The sequence below is a fragment of the Capra hircus genome, chromosome 21, assembly GCF_001704415.2.
Source record: "Capra hircus breed San Clemente chromosome 21, ASM170441v1, whole genome shotgun sequence".
In the NCBI taxonomy this organism is placed as follows: domain Eukaryota; kingdom Metazoa; phylum Chordata; class Mammalia; order Artiodactyla; family Bovidae; genus Capra; species Capra hircus.
The window spans coordinates 25779831-25795222 of NC_030828.1; the positions used below are offsets into that span (position 1 = coordinate 25779831).

Here is a 15392-nt window from a genome sequence, read left to right on the forward strand (position 1 = left end):
GGGGATGAAGGTGCAGAGAGGTAAGCTCAAGGTCACACAGCCTTAGAGTGACAGACCAGAGTAGAAGCCAGGTCTTCGTGTCTGATATTCATCTCATATACTGGGTGCTCCCAAGAGGTCACTGGATGAAATTATTTCCCATGAAGAATAGTAGGGGAAAAAAAGAAACATATGACCAACAGAGATAATTATTACACCATGACCTATCCACCAATGGAATACTCTGCAGTCAGTAAAAATGACGGCTATAACCAGCCTAGACAGCATATTCAAAAGCAGAGACGTTACTTTGCCAACAAAGGTCCGTCTAGTCAAGGCTATGGTTTTTCAAGTAGTCATGTATGGATGTGAGAGTTGGCCTATAAATAAAGCTGAGCGCTGAAGAATTGATGCTTTTGAACTGTGGTGTTGGAGAAGACTCTTGAGAGTCCCTTGGACTGCAAGGAGATCCAACCAGTCCATCCTAAAGGAGATCAGTCCTGGGTGTTCATTGGAAGGACTGATGTTGAAGCTGAAACTCCAGTCCTTTGGCCACCTGATGTGAAGAGCTGACTCACTTGAAAAGACCGTGATGCTGGGAAAGATTGAGGGCAAAAGGAGAAGGGGATGACAGAGGATGAGATGGTTGGATGGCATCACCGACTTGATGGACATGGGTTTGGGTGGACTCCGGGAGTTGGTGATGGACAGGGAGGCCTGGCGTGCTGTGGTTCATGGGGTCACAAAGAGTCAGACACAACTGAGCGACTGACCTGAACTGAAGAGAGTTTGATGACATGAGAAAGTGTTCATGCTCTAATATGAAGTGATGTAACACCATGCACACAGTTTGACTATTGAAAAATATATGTAGAAATACTGAGAGAAAATATATCAGGATGGCAGCTTTGGGGACGTGGAATTATAAGTATTATTTTCCCCTTCTATTATTTTTCCAAACTTCTGAAATACACATTTCATTTATAACAGGAAAAAATATACCCTTCTATATTCTAGTTTTAAAAAAATATTGTTGGGAAGCAGCCCCTGTGCCTTTTGTGAATTTGAATCCATCTGCTTCCCTGGGTCACCACCTGGCTCCACTGCCAGCCCATTGGGAAGGGGCTGGGTTTCAGGTGGGTGTCTGTGCTGTGCAACCCTGGGGCTAGTACCTGTGCTACTTGGCATGATCAGGGCAAGGGTCTGTCTCCTCAAAACTGGACCACTGTTATATGATCTGTCCTGTATCCAATGCCAAATGGGGTTTGGGGTCCAGGGAAGGTGACCGCCCATAGTCTCACACTGAGTCCCCAGCCTGGAACCCGGGCCTACTGACTCACGGATCTCTCATCCCCCGACTGCCTGGCCATGGTACCACCCACAACATCCCACGCATCTCAACCTGCTGCTCGTGTGGGAGTGGACAAAGCTAAGGTGAACCTTTTCCATCCCCAGTAGCCAAATCTGTTCCCGCCTGCCTCCAGGCGCTGGCACGCTGGTGGCCAGGGGATGGAGGTGTGTCCCGGGGCAACCTCGTCCAGGGAGTGCCAGGGTCTCGGCCCCTCCCCACTGCCCCTGCCTGCCCGCGCCTCAGTCGTCCAGGTGCTGCTCCTCCCAGGTGGATGTGGGGATGGCGCTGTAAGGGTCCATGATGACCTTGGCGCAGCGGATGATCATCACGACGAGGAACAGGCAGAGGAAGACGAAGCAGGCCAAGGTCAGTCCTTTGTCCACATCCACGTAGACGGGCTCAGGCGTGGGGTCCTCCATCTCTCAGTGGCGGCTTCGGGCTCCTCCTCCGGCGCAGGGTTGACTGGTACCATCTTCCACCCCTGCAGAAAGCCAGGGCACTGCAGATCAGAGGGTCATGCCCACTTGCCTGCGGTAGGGGTAGGGATTGGGAGCAGAGCACAACCCTGGGTTCTTATACGCCCCCCTGGAGTGGAAGTTGGCTCCTTCCCCTTCCCTCTTGCACATGAGAGCTGAGACCTCGTGCCTTGTTTTCAGATGCCCACTGAGGTCTCTTCCCAGAGGGCACTCACCTGCTGGTCAGAGAGTTCACCACTTCATAAGGGCCACTGGGTGGGCATGCACCCTGGGCGTGGCTGCTTCAGGAGGGAGATGGGGACGACCAGACATCACAGCTGGAAGCCAGAGAGAGCAGGGGCCCAAACTGGCAGCAGCTGAAACAGAACAGGACAGAAGAAGGCTGGTTACTTCCCACGACACCCAGACTTGGGCTGGACTGGCAGAAAAGTCGGGCCTGGAGAGTTCCTGCCTGGGCATCGCGGTGGGAACAGTCACACTTTACACCAATGCTTTTTTTCTTTCCATCTCTCTTTTAAAAAATATAACATTAAAAATTGTGGTAAAATAGACATAACATAAAATTTCCATGGTGACCATGGTTAAGTGCACAGTTCAGTGGCTTTAGGACATTCAAATCGCTGTGCAGCCACCACCACCATCCGTCTCCAAAGCTCTCTTCAACTTGCAAAACTGAAACTGTGCCCATGAAACAACTGGGATGAACTGGAAGATTGGCATTGACATATATACGCTATTGATACTGTGTATAAAATAGATAACTACTGAGAACCTATTGCACAGCACAGGGAACTCTACTCAGTGCTCCGTGGTGACCTGAGTGGGAAGGAAATACAGAACAGAGGGGATATGTGTATAAGCAAGTCTGATTCTCTTAGCTGTAGAGCAGAAACTAACACAACATTGTAGAACTATATTCCAATAAAAATTAATTAAAGGTAAAATAAAAATACAACTGTAAAAAATTATTGTAAAGTATACATAATATAAAGTTTCCCAAAGTGACCACGGTGAGGTGCACAGCTCAGTGGCTTCAGGGCTGTGCTTCACAGCTGGACTCAGTCTGGCCTCTCAAACACAGACTGAAATCCTCGGTTCAGCGTCTGCCCTAAGCTAACATCAGAGCCCCCGCACCGATGATAAAAGTCAGACCTTGGAAAAATTGGCTGGTGACTCTCCCCTGTCTTGTCTGGGGCCAGAACTGGGCCCTATAACCTGGCAACGTGCCCCAGAGGAAGGTTATCGGCATTTTCTGGATCCTTCGGCTGGGATGAAAGCCAAGAGCGGGGATGTAAAGAACAGATTCTTCCACCCTCCAGATGGTGTGCGTTGATTAACGTTAATTACAGGGCGGGCACACATCCCTTCCAGCCCCGCTTCCAGTGAGGACCTGACGCCCAGCGGTGATGCAGCTGAACTCAGCTACCGTTCCCTGGGAGCTGAGGCGCTAGCCTTCCCAGGGGTCTGCTCAGTGGTCCCCAGCAGAATATAACCGTCCTTCAGCATGGAGCCTGCACAGGCCAGACACTCCATCTGCCACTTTCTTGGGGTGGCTGGAGGGAAACTTACTCCAGAATCAGGGTTTCTGATCTGGGCCAGTGAGCAACCCTGAAAGGGCAGCTGGTGGGCTGACCTGGCACAACTGTGAAAGCAAGCAGTTTTAGGGTTTGGGAGTAGCAGATCCAAATGGGGGCTTCCCAGGTGGTGCTAGTGGTAATGAATCCTATGCAGGAAATGCAGGAGACACGGGTTTGATTCCTGGGTCGGGATGATCCCCTGGAGGAGGGCGTGGCAACCCACTCCAGTATTCTTGCCTGGAGAACCCCTGGACAGAGGAGCCCGGTGGGCTGCAGTCCATGGGGTTGCAGAGTTGAACATGAGACTGAGCACATCCTCTCCTAAATGCCTTATCTCCAACTGCAATCCCGTTGAGTGTCAGGACTTCAGCATATGGATTTGGGGGTACAGAATGCAGTCAGAGCAGCATGTCAGTTTCTCAAGGGCAGGGTCCAAGTCTGACCAAGGGCCAACCTGCACCCCGGACAGGCCCCCGCCTTGTGGGTTCACAAGAAATGTCAGAGAAGATGCAAACTTGCTTAGCTTCTGCCCTCCGGACACTAATGGTAGGAAGGCAAGGAGACTGAAAAAGCACGTCACTTATTGCTTCGGGGATAAACAACCGGCCGTACCGACAGCGTGAATTCAATCAGGTAACAAAGACCAGAGCTGATCACGTGCAGTAATCTGCTGGTGCTATAAATAGTGGCGGAGTCATTATGAAAGGTGACCCGTCAGAATGGGTTAAGTGGAAGGCATTTGCTCAGGACACAGAAGAGGCCCAGTGTTGTGACCCAACACAGATGGTGTTGTCCTGTGGGACTGCACTTGGCGGCCCCACTCCTTCATCAGCGCAGTTAACAGTCTTGCCAGAGGGAGATGACGAGTCTGTGCTAAGAGATGATTAAGGCCAAAAACAACTTAGGAATTTGTTTGGAAATCAGCGATTTTTAGAAGACGGCTGCTCTCGTCTCCCTATTCTAGGCTTCAGCTGCCACAGTTCCAGCCTCCGGGGCAACCCTGCTCGCTTCAGACTGGCCCCCACAACTGGAACTGGCTCTGCCCAATCTGTCCTGTTACTGTTCTGAAGTCAATTTTTGTATACTGAGTGGTATGTCTCAATCAAGTTTTGTATGTTCCGTGGTTTGTCTCAAGTTTGAAGTCGAGGGGAGATTCTGTAAGCAACCAAGGACCTCTGTTCAGACCTGAATGGTGGGTATTTCCTCCATTGGCAGGCCTTGTCCCTATACTTGTGTTCCTAAGTGGACAGTTAACCACCCCCTACATAGTCTAGTTGCTTAATATACTGGGAATGTGTGTTCAGTTGTGTCTGACTTTTTTGGGACTCCATGGACTGTAGCCCTCCAGGCTCCTCTGTTCATGGGATTCTCCAGGCAAGAATACGAGAGTGAGTTGCCATTTCCTCCTCCAGGGGATCTTTCTGACCCAGGGATTAAACCCATGTCTCCTGCATCTCCTACACTGGCAGGCAGACTCTTTACCACGGAGCCACCTGAGAATCCCAAGTGAATATATTGTGCAGTGTTAAACACATTTTATCTTCACTTCAAAAATCTGAACATAACGCTAGCATATACTTGAACTCTTGGTGAAATTTAAATATTAATAAAATGGTATATCCACAAATACAGACCACAACTACCACCAGGGCTGGAAAGATGCATGGAGAGGATGGAATTCATGCAGTATTGTGGAGAGAATTTGTTTTTTTTCTAATATTTAAATATTTTGATTCTTACGTTTGATTTATAAAAAACATGGGCTATTTTTGTTCTATTTCCCCAGGTATGGAAAAATGCAAACAAATCAATCAAAGGTGCACAAGAACACACTGTCCAGCTACTAGAGAAGAAGCGACTCACTGGGAGGCTGTTGGGAAAATGCATCTTAGAAGGGAAAGGAAAACTAAAACGAAGGTGGAATAAGAGTACACCAGCTTTGGGCACTTTTGCAGTCAGACAGGGCTTCCCTTGTGGCTCAGATGGTAAAGAATCTGCTTGCAATGCACAATACCTGGGTTTGATCCCGGGGTCGGGAAGATACCCTGGAAAAGGGAATGGGTACCCACTCCAGTATCCTTGCCTAGAGAATTCCATGGACAAAAGTAGCCATATAGGGAGGGGAAAGAAACTGCACAAAGATATGGAGGGTTTCATCAGCAGTCTTGCTGAGACAGTAACATCAAGATCTGAGGCATGGGACTTCCCTGGTGGCCCAATGGTTAAGCCTCTGTTCTTCCAATGCAGGGGGCACAGGTTTGATCCCTGACTGGGGAAGTTCTGCATGTGGTGTGGTATGACAGAAAAAAATAAAAGAAGAGAGTCTGGTGCCCTTCCCAGTCTGCTGATCCACCAGGTGTGGCAGTCATAGCCTTGGTGGTGGCAAAAACAACAAGAACAGTCAGGGGAAGGGCATCTCTAAGAGACCATGAGAGGCAATGAGAGGAGAACAGGATCAAGGCTCTTCCTGTCCTTACACTAAAAGATCCGGTATTTGTGGTAACCTTAGTGAGCTTCTGTTCCTTATAGAATCATTCTCAAATAGGAAACACTACTTTCTAGTGACTCTAGATGATTCTCAAAAAGAAATCTTCATTTCTGAAAGGCAGTAACTTGAATAGTGCCAAGAAGGACACTAGCTTTCTCCTGGTTATGAGGAGCAGGTTTTTTTTTGTTTTTTTTTTTTAAATATAAAACACTACATTGTTAAGGTGCATATGTTGTTTGTTAGTCCTAAATTTTTTATGAAATAAAAAGACGCTTACTCCTTGGAAGGAAAGTTATGACCAACCGAGATAGCATATTAAAAAGCAGAGACGTTACTGTGCCAACAAAGGTCCGTCTAGTCAAGTCTATGGTTTTTCCAGTGGTCATGTATGGATGTGAGAGTTGGACTGTGAAGAAAGCTGAGCGCCAAAGAATTGATGCTTTTGAACTGTGGTGTTGGAGAAGACTGTTGAGAGGAGTCCCTTGGACTGCAAGGAGATCCAACCAGCCCATCCATCCCACCCATCTCCTGGGTGTTCATTGGAAGGACTGATGTTAAAGCTGTAACTCCAGTCCTTTGGCCACCTGATGCGAAGAGCTGACTCATTGGAAAAGACTGTGATGCTGGGAACGATTGAGGGCAGGAGGAGAAGGGGACGACAGAGGATGAGATGGTTGGATGGCATTATTGACTCAATGGACATGAGTTTGAGTAAACTCCCGGAGTTGGTGATGGACAGGGAGGCCTGGCGTGCTACAGTCTGTGGGATCGCAAAGAGCTGGATATGAGTGAGCAACTGAATTGAACTGAACTGAGTCCTAAATTGTATCCCAGTCTTTTGTGACCTTATGGAGTATAGTTCGACAGGCTCCTCTGTCCATCGGATTTCCCAGGCAAGAATACTGGAGTGAGCTGCCATTTTCTTCTCCAGGGAATCTTCCCTACCCAGGGATTAAACCTGTGTCTCCTGCATTGGCAGTTGGATTCTTTACCACTGAGCCACCTGGGAAGCCCAAATATAGCTATAAAACAATGTAAATGTTAAAAAAAGAATTTAAAAAATAAAAGTTACATAACAGAAAAACTTCATAAAGATAACTTGTATCTAAAATTCTACATTATTTCAATAAAAACTAGTAGAGGGAAGGTGGAACTAAATAAAAATGTAATAAAATTTTTATATCATTTGGGTAGTGTAAATATTTTAATAATTTTAATTAATTCAATAATTTGATGAAATTTTTATTTTAATACTGATAGAACAGTGTAGATTAAGATACGTGTTTGAACATTTAAAGATAACACTAGGAGAATGATATAAAATAATTGACTATTAAATTAGTTAGCTGAATAGACATTTTCATTGCCTATAGGGAATACACACTGATTTCAAATGTTTATGGAACATTTACAAAAATTGATTTGGTGTTTATTTACAAAGAAAACATCTATACATTTTAAAAAGTAGAAATTTTACAGGCTATGCTTTCTGACCACAAAAGATTAAACAAACTAACAAACCAACAAGCTATTTGATTTTAATAACGTTAAAAAATAATGATTGAGCTAATGAGAAAATTAAGCATAATTACAGAATATTTAGAAAATCACTCTAATGAGGATACTACATATTGGAAGTTATGGAGTGAGGTGAGTGACAGCTGTTTATTATACTCAGGGCCCAAACCACAGCTTTCATGATTGAACAAGAATTAAACGCAGGGAAAGAAGAAATAAACTGAGAACGTTATAAAAACAGCATCAAGAAATCTGGAAGATGAAATAAGTCAAATTAAAAGCAGAATTTAACAATTCACAAAACAGAGCACCAGTAGAATTAAAAATAAACCACAGAGAAAGGTCTTTATAATAGTTTGAACCTGAATAAACCTCTGGCAAAATTAATCTAGAAAAAAAGAGAAAAGACAAGTATACACCTTTAAGAATGAGAAGAGCCAACTGACTGGAAAAGAACCAGCCTCTGGGAAAGATTGAGGGCAGGAGATGAAGGGGGCGGAGGATGAGATGGTTGGATGGCATCACCGACTCAATCAGTGTGAGTTTGAGCAAACTCTGGGAGATGGTGAAGGACAGAGAAGCCTGGCGTGCTGCATTTCACGGGGTCGCCAGGAGTCAGACACGACTGAGCGACTGAACGACAGGAGTGAGAAAGAGGCTATAACCACGGATACTAAGGAGATTAAAAACACAAGGGGTGGTGCTGTGTAAAACCCGTCAGTATGTTTGAAAAACTCAGTAATATGAATGTTTTCTAGAATGTAAATGGTCAAAATGGACTAAAACCGTACTGGAACATAAAAAATTAAGCAATCTCCATGAGGTGTTTGTCAAGAGGGTCTAAGTAATCCAAGTTGGGCTGGGGCACAGCAGCCAGATCAAGCCAAGTCCTGAAGTTGCATGAAGTCCTCCAGTGCATCATGGTCTACCTGGAGTGCTCCTGGACTGAAGGGCGCGCCTCCTTGTTCTCAGAACTGGAGACAGCCTGGGAGCCACCACTAGGGTTACTCTCCTCTCGTACATCTGTGCTCCCCTTTGCCACTCTGAGATTACAAAACAACAAGAACACATTCCTTGCCAATATTTCTACTGAACAGCTCAAGCTCCAATGTCACCAAGTTTGAATACATTTCCTGGGACTAAGAAGTCCCCAAGGTGCTTGCTGCTGCTGCTGCTGCTAAGTCACTTCAGTCGTGTCCGACTCTGTGTGACCCCATAGACGGAACCCACCAGGCTCCCCCATCCCGGGGATTCTCCAGGCAAGAACACTGGAGTGGGTTGCCATTTCCTTCTCCAATGCATGAAAGTGAAAAGTAAAAGTGAAGTTGCTCAGTCATGTCTGACTCTTCGCGACCCCATGGACTGCAGTCTACCAGGCTCCCCTGTCCATGGGATTTTCCAGGCAAGAAGACTGGAGTGGGGTGCCATTGCCTTCTCCACCCAAGGTGCTTATTTATGACCAAAGGGCCAGCTGGCTCATGCCTTCCAGATGGAGTGTCCTCCTAGTACCCAAAGGATGCCACATCACCTGGGGAAGATGGTTGATATTAACAGCTAGGAGGTTTTTACTTTACAGCATAGGTGGTTCTTCCAGGTTTGGGCTCTTCCAGCCTTCCCAAGAGCTCTGTCAAGAGACCCCATGTCATAGCTTCTTAGCTTTGCTATCATACACCAACCATATTCCTGGGCCTCTAGTTAGCCTCCAGGATGGCTGATTGCCATCCATCCCAGGATCCACAGCCTCAGAAGTTCAAACCATTTCTCTCCTGGGTCTTCCCTTCTGGTCCAGTGGTTAAAAATCCACCTTGCAATGTGGGGGATGCAGGTTCAATCCCTGGTTGGGGAACTAAGATCCTACATGGCTTGGGGAAGCTAAGCTCATGTGCCACAACTTGAGGACCCAAGCACCACAACGAAGATCCCGTGTGCCTCAACTAAGATCTAATGCAGCCAAATAAATACTAAAATGCTACTCTCTCAACTCATCCCACCCTCTCCTTCCCCTTCAAGAGGGAGGGGATATATGTATACCTATGGCTGATTCACGTTGTTGGTACTGCAGAAACCCACAGAACAATTACCATCCAAATTAAAAAAGAAAAAGCAAAGAAAAAAAAAAAAGCATTCCTCTTGTACAATGGAAACCAACACAACAATTATCATCCAATTAAAAAATAAAAATAAAAAACCAAAAACCAACCCATTCCTTTCTTAAGAGACCCTCAATTCCAGGCAGGGACCAGCCCCAAAGTCTAATGCTTTTATCCTCACGATGCCTTTATTTCAGAGGCTGTGTTGCTCTTTCCTCCCTCCGGATATTGTTTAGGCAAGGCATGAGCTACTGAGGCAGATTTCCAGAACGTGAATCTCAGGGGCAAAGGGTTAGAGTCTCAATCAGTATCCATTCATGAGGCTCTCAGACGACTCATGCAAATATGCCCGCCTCTCCCAGCATTTCTGTAGGCCTGTGCATCAGCAGTTTCTCTCCCAGAAAGAAATATCAGATTTCCACCTCTTTGAATATTCTGCCACACAGAATCAACATGACATTTAAAAAATGTGTCTTCATCTCCTCTAGCGATAGAAAACTTTGAAGACCGTCTCCCTGTTTGAGGGGCTGGGGCTCCGTGAGCTGCTCGGCACATATGTTTTCTGCCTCTGCTTGTGTCACACATATGGCAAAAGAGAGCACTTTCTGTTGACAGTATTTCCCCCAAATTCACGCAAACCCCCTCTGCAGAGCTCCACAAATTGCCTTCCTGCATTTGAAGGGTAAACTAACAAGAGCCCAAAGTTTTGCAAACTGGCAAGAGAGGTTTCTTTTCTGAAGAACATAATTCATTTCCAGCCATGAGTTGAGATGTTCTCACTTCCTTCTTACAAATTTTACAAGTGTTGTCTAGCAGCAGGGGGGCCAACAAGCTGACATTTCCTATGCTGCAATTCTCAAAAGTAATTTGAGCCTTGTTTTGGGTAATCAGTCTTTCAGTGTAAAGTCAGAAGCAATGAACTTGGACATCATCCAACCCAGTGCCATGATTTTAGAGTTAGGGAGACTGAGGCTTAGAGAGGGCAAATGATGGGACTAATGATCCCTTTATAGGACCAGCACTCTTCTTTCTTTTTTTCGGCCATACCATGCAGCATGTGGGACCTTAGTTCCCCAACCAAGGATCAAACTCATGCCCCTTGCACTGGAAGCGTAGTCTTAACCACCAGACCTCCATGGGAATGCTGGTTGCTGGAGAGGACAGTGACGTGACACTTTCCATGATCTCTCCAACAAACATCTCTGGTTTTCCTGAATTCCTTCCAGTGACAGAAGGTAGGTGCTCGTGCCAGGACCAGAGGCAGAAAATTCATCCTGTGTCTTTTGTCTGTGCCAGTGATAAGCTGGGCCTCTGTCCTACTATGGATTGCATAGCAACACAGCTCTAAAAAGAAAAATCTATGAAATTGAGACAAAACTGCCGAAGATGAGGGCTGGGGGAGATTCAAGCAGGCAAGGGGTTGGGGTCCTGTTTCAATGATGATGGCATTTGCTCACTACTGTATTGAAAATGCATAACCAAAAAGGACCTACTGTATAGCACAGGGAACTCTGCTCAGTGTTATGTGGCAATCTGGATGGGAAGGGAATTTGGGCGGGCTGGGGGAGAATGGATACATGTACACCCATGGCTGAGGCCCTTTGCTGTGAACCTGAAACTATCACAACATAGTTAATCAGCTACACTGCCATACAAAATAAAAAGTTCAAAAAGAGAAGACGGTGGTGTTGGCTATTGGTTCCTGGTAAATGATGTCCACCAAGTTAAGCAAGTTTTATTTCTCTAAGTTTTAATTCGCTTACATAGAAAAAAGGGGGATGATAGGATTATTGTGAGGATTAAATAAATCATGGGAAATTCTCAACACAGAAACTGGCACCTAGTAAATGCTGAATAAATGCTAGCTGTTCCTATTAATTCTAGTATTCTAACAATTTTCAGGATCTTTCAAGATGAACACGTGGATTTTTCAATGTCTATGAATAAATACCTTAATGCTGAACCAAATTACATCCTGGAATAAACTCTACTTGGTATACTATTTTTAAAGCACTGCTGGATTCAAACATTAATATTTTATCTAGGGGATATTACAACCATCGGAGAAGGCGATGGCACCCCACTCCAGTACTCTTGCCTGGAAAATCCCATGGACGGAGAAGCCTGGTGGGCTGCAGTCCATGGGGTCACGAAGAGTCGGACACGACTGAGCGACTCCCCTTTCACTTTTCACTTTCATGCATTGGAGAAGGAAACAGCAACCCACTCCAGTGTTCTTGCCTGGAGAATCCCAGGAACGGGGGAGCCTGGTGGGTTCTGTCTATGGGGTCACACAGAGTCGGACGTGACTGAGGTGACTTGGCAGCATCACAGCCATGACTAAGTAAAGTGGACCTATTGATTCTTTTGCGTGCTATTCTGTTAGATTTTTGTATCAAGGTTATGCTAATTTCTAAGCACAAAAGGAAGATTTCTATATAATTCTGTCTCCAGTAGTTCATATCTGTTCCTTACAAGTTTTTTTAACTCAACTTGCGGGATCTTTTTTGGAAATGCGTGATGAAGAATACTTTTCAATTAAAAAAATGTTTACTTATGTTGGCTGTGCTGGGTCTTCGTTGCTGCACGCAGGCTTTCTCTAATTGAAGCGAGCAGGGGCTACTCTCTAGTTGCAGACTGCAGTGGCTTCTTTCTGTGGAGCACAGGCTCTAGGGCACAAAAGCTTCAGTAGTTGTGGTGCAGGGGCTCATGGGAATCTTGCCAAACCAGGAATCAAACCCGCGTCCTCTGCATTGACGTGGGGATTCTTAACCACAAGACCACCGGGGAAGCCTCTTTTTCAATTTTTTAATGGATGTTGGCATATTTAGATTTTCTTCTTCTTCTTCTTATAGCAATTAGGAAACAATTTTCTACAGGAAGACACTGTCCATATTATGTAAATATTCAACTTCAGTGACATAAAGCTGTAATGGTCTTCTCTTACTGGGGCTTCCATGGTGGCTCAGACAGTAAGGAATCTGCCTGCAATGCAGGAGATCTGGGTTCTATCCCTGGGTTGGGAAGACACCCTGGAGAAGAAAATAGCAACCACTCCAGTATTCTTGCCTGGAAAATCCCATGGACAAGGGAGCCTGGAGAGCTACAGTCCCCGGGGTTGCAAGGGGTCAGACATGACTGAGCCACTCACACTTTTCATTTCCCAGATTGATACATGCTAGTTCATACCTTTTCTCTGTTGCATACAATTCTGTGGTTGGACCACGATTTGTTCATTTCCCCTCCAAATGATGAACACTTGTATTATTTCAAATTTTTAATGATGAAAATAACATTTCAATGAACTTTCTTATGAATATACCATTGGGCCTGTTTGTTTGTTTGTTTGTTTTTTGCTATGGTGTGTTAACTGGACTGCAATTCTTTAGTCCTATAATTAGACTATCTCTAACTTTTTTGTGCTCAATAGCTCAGTGGTGTCTGATTCTCTGCTACCCTTTGGACGGTAGCCTGCCAAGCTTCTCTGTCCATGGGATTTTTCAGGCCAGAATACTGGAGTGGGTTGCCATTTCCAAATCCAGGGGGTCTTCCCAACCCAGGGATCAAACCCATATCTTCTGTGTCTCCTGCATTGCAGGCGGATTCTTTACTTAATGAGCAATTGGGAAAGCCCCTGTGCTGTGCTTAGTCACTCAGTAGTGTCCGACTCTTTGTGACCCCATCTCTGTCCATGGGATCCTCCAGGCAAGAATGCTGGAGTGGGTTGCCATGCCCTTCTCCAGGGGATCTTCCCAACCCAGGGATCAAACCCAGGTTTCCTGCACTGCAGGCATATTCTTTACTGTCTGAGCCACCAGGGAAGCCCCTTGTATATTGCCAAGTTTTCGTCCAAAGTGGTTGTTCCAATCCACACTTCCTCCAGCATTCTTTAGAAGCTGCTGCCATTCATATCCTTTGTAGGACTGGTATTGTCAGACTTGCATTACTGCTGTTCTGGTGGCGTGAGTATATGTCACTGTGGATTTGACTTGCACTCCCCTTATTTCTAATGATGTTGGGTGTATTTTCACATTTACCAGGCATTTCATGCTTCTCTCTTTGAATTGTTGGGTTGCTTTTCTTTTCCTTGTTTGCTTCCTCATTTTAGACATCATTCCTTTCTTGGGCCCGTGCTTTGCAAACTCTCCCCACCCTTCGTCTGTGGCTTGTCCTGTAACTTTGTTCAGAGAATAGCATTTATACTTGCTCAAACTGTTTTAGATTTTAATATAGTCAGCCTCATTCATCTTTTCCTTTATAATTTATACTTTCTGTAACTTTTTTTAAGGCCACGCTATACAGTATGTGGTTGTGAGATGTGACGTGATGGATATGATGGATGTGATGTGATGGATATGGATATGAGAGTTGGACTATAAAGAAAGCTGAGCATCAAAGAATTGATGCTTTTGAATTGTGGTGGGTTGAGGTTCCCTTGGACTGCAAAAGATCAATCCAGTCCATCCTAAAGGAAATCAGCCCTGAATATTCATTGGAAGGACTGATGCTGAAGCTGAGCTCAAATACTTTGGCCACCTGATGCAAAGAACTGACTCATTGGAAAAGGACTCAATGGACATGAGTTTGGGCCAGCTCCTGGAGTTGGTGATGGACACAGGGAAGACTGGTGTGCTGCAGTCCATGGGGTCGCAATGAGTTGGACATGACCGAGCAACTGAACTAAACTGATACAGCACGTGAGATCTTAGTTCCCCAACCAGGGATCGAACTCTTGCCCCCTGTACTGGAAGTGTGGAGTTTTAATCACTGGATCACCAGGCAAGTCCCATTTGTGACTTCTTACATCCTTTCTTATCCTGATGTCTTGGATATATTCTCCTATATATATTTTCTATAAGTTTGAAATTCTGTTTTTCTTACTTAGATTTTCATCCATCTGAAACTGATTTTCATGTTATCTGATATGGAGTTTAGAGCTATGTCTCCCCCTATGGATAAACTATCATCTTATCCCCATGTATTGACCATCTGTCCTTTCCCCAGTGATTTGTAACACAACCGTAAGCTTCCATCTACACACTTCTGGGCTCTCTATCCTTTTTAAATTTGTTTACTGTCTCTCCTTGTGCCAGTAATGCTGTCTTCAATTCCATTATAAAAACTTTATAGTACATCTTGATATACACTACTCCAAGTCCTCCATCTTATAATTTTATTCAAGAGCCCCTTGGCCCCTCATATATGTTAGAATCATTTTGCTGGGATGGTGACTGGCAATCCACTGAATTCATACATTAGTAATGAACTGCCATCTAGATGACATGGAGTCTCTCCACTCATGACAAAGGTACTCAGGCTATCATACATGTTCATAGATCATCTTTCATCATTTTCTCTATGTGAAAATACTTACTTTCTGCTTATTTCTGAGTACTTAATATATGATTTTCTTTGACATAATTGGGGAAAATTGAACATAGATTGAATATTTATGATATTAGGGTTAATTAGCGGAGAAGGCAATGGCATCCCACTCCAGTACTCTTGCCTGGAAAATCTCATGGACGGAGGAGCCTGGTGGGCTGCAGTCCATGGGGTCGCTAGGAGTCGGACACGACTGAGCGACTTCACTTTCATTTTTCACTTTCATGCATTGGAGAAGGAAATGGCAACCCACTCCAGTGTTCTTGCCTGGAGAATCCCAGGGACAGGGGAGCCCGGTGGGCTGCCGTCTATGGGGTTGCACAGAGTCGGACACAACTGAAGCGACTTAGCAGCAGCAGCAGCAGGGTTAATTAGAGTTAGAGTTAATTTTTGTTGGTTATGATAGAGGTATTGCGGTTATGACTGTATACTGTAACTTCTTAGGCCTATTTGTTACACATACACACAACACACACACACACACACACACACACACATGCATGTATCCTGTTCCTCAGCAGAAATCAC

General features: G+C 45.1%; 1 long non-coding RNA gene across 1 annotated transcript in view; it reads right to left on the reverse strand.

Moving 5' to 3' along the window:
- The window catches only part of LOC108638543, a 44949-nt gene continuing 30247 nt past the window's right edge, over positions 691 to 15392 (reverse strand). The window contains exons 2-3 of the long non-coding RNA XR_001919947.1: positions 2022 to 2162; positions 691 to 1811 (exon numbers count right to left, since the gene is read on the reverse strand). This is a non-coding gene — a long non-coding RNA (uncharacterized LOC108638543). The remainder of the gene's footprint in view (positions 1812 to 2021; positions 2163 to 15392) is intronic.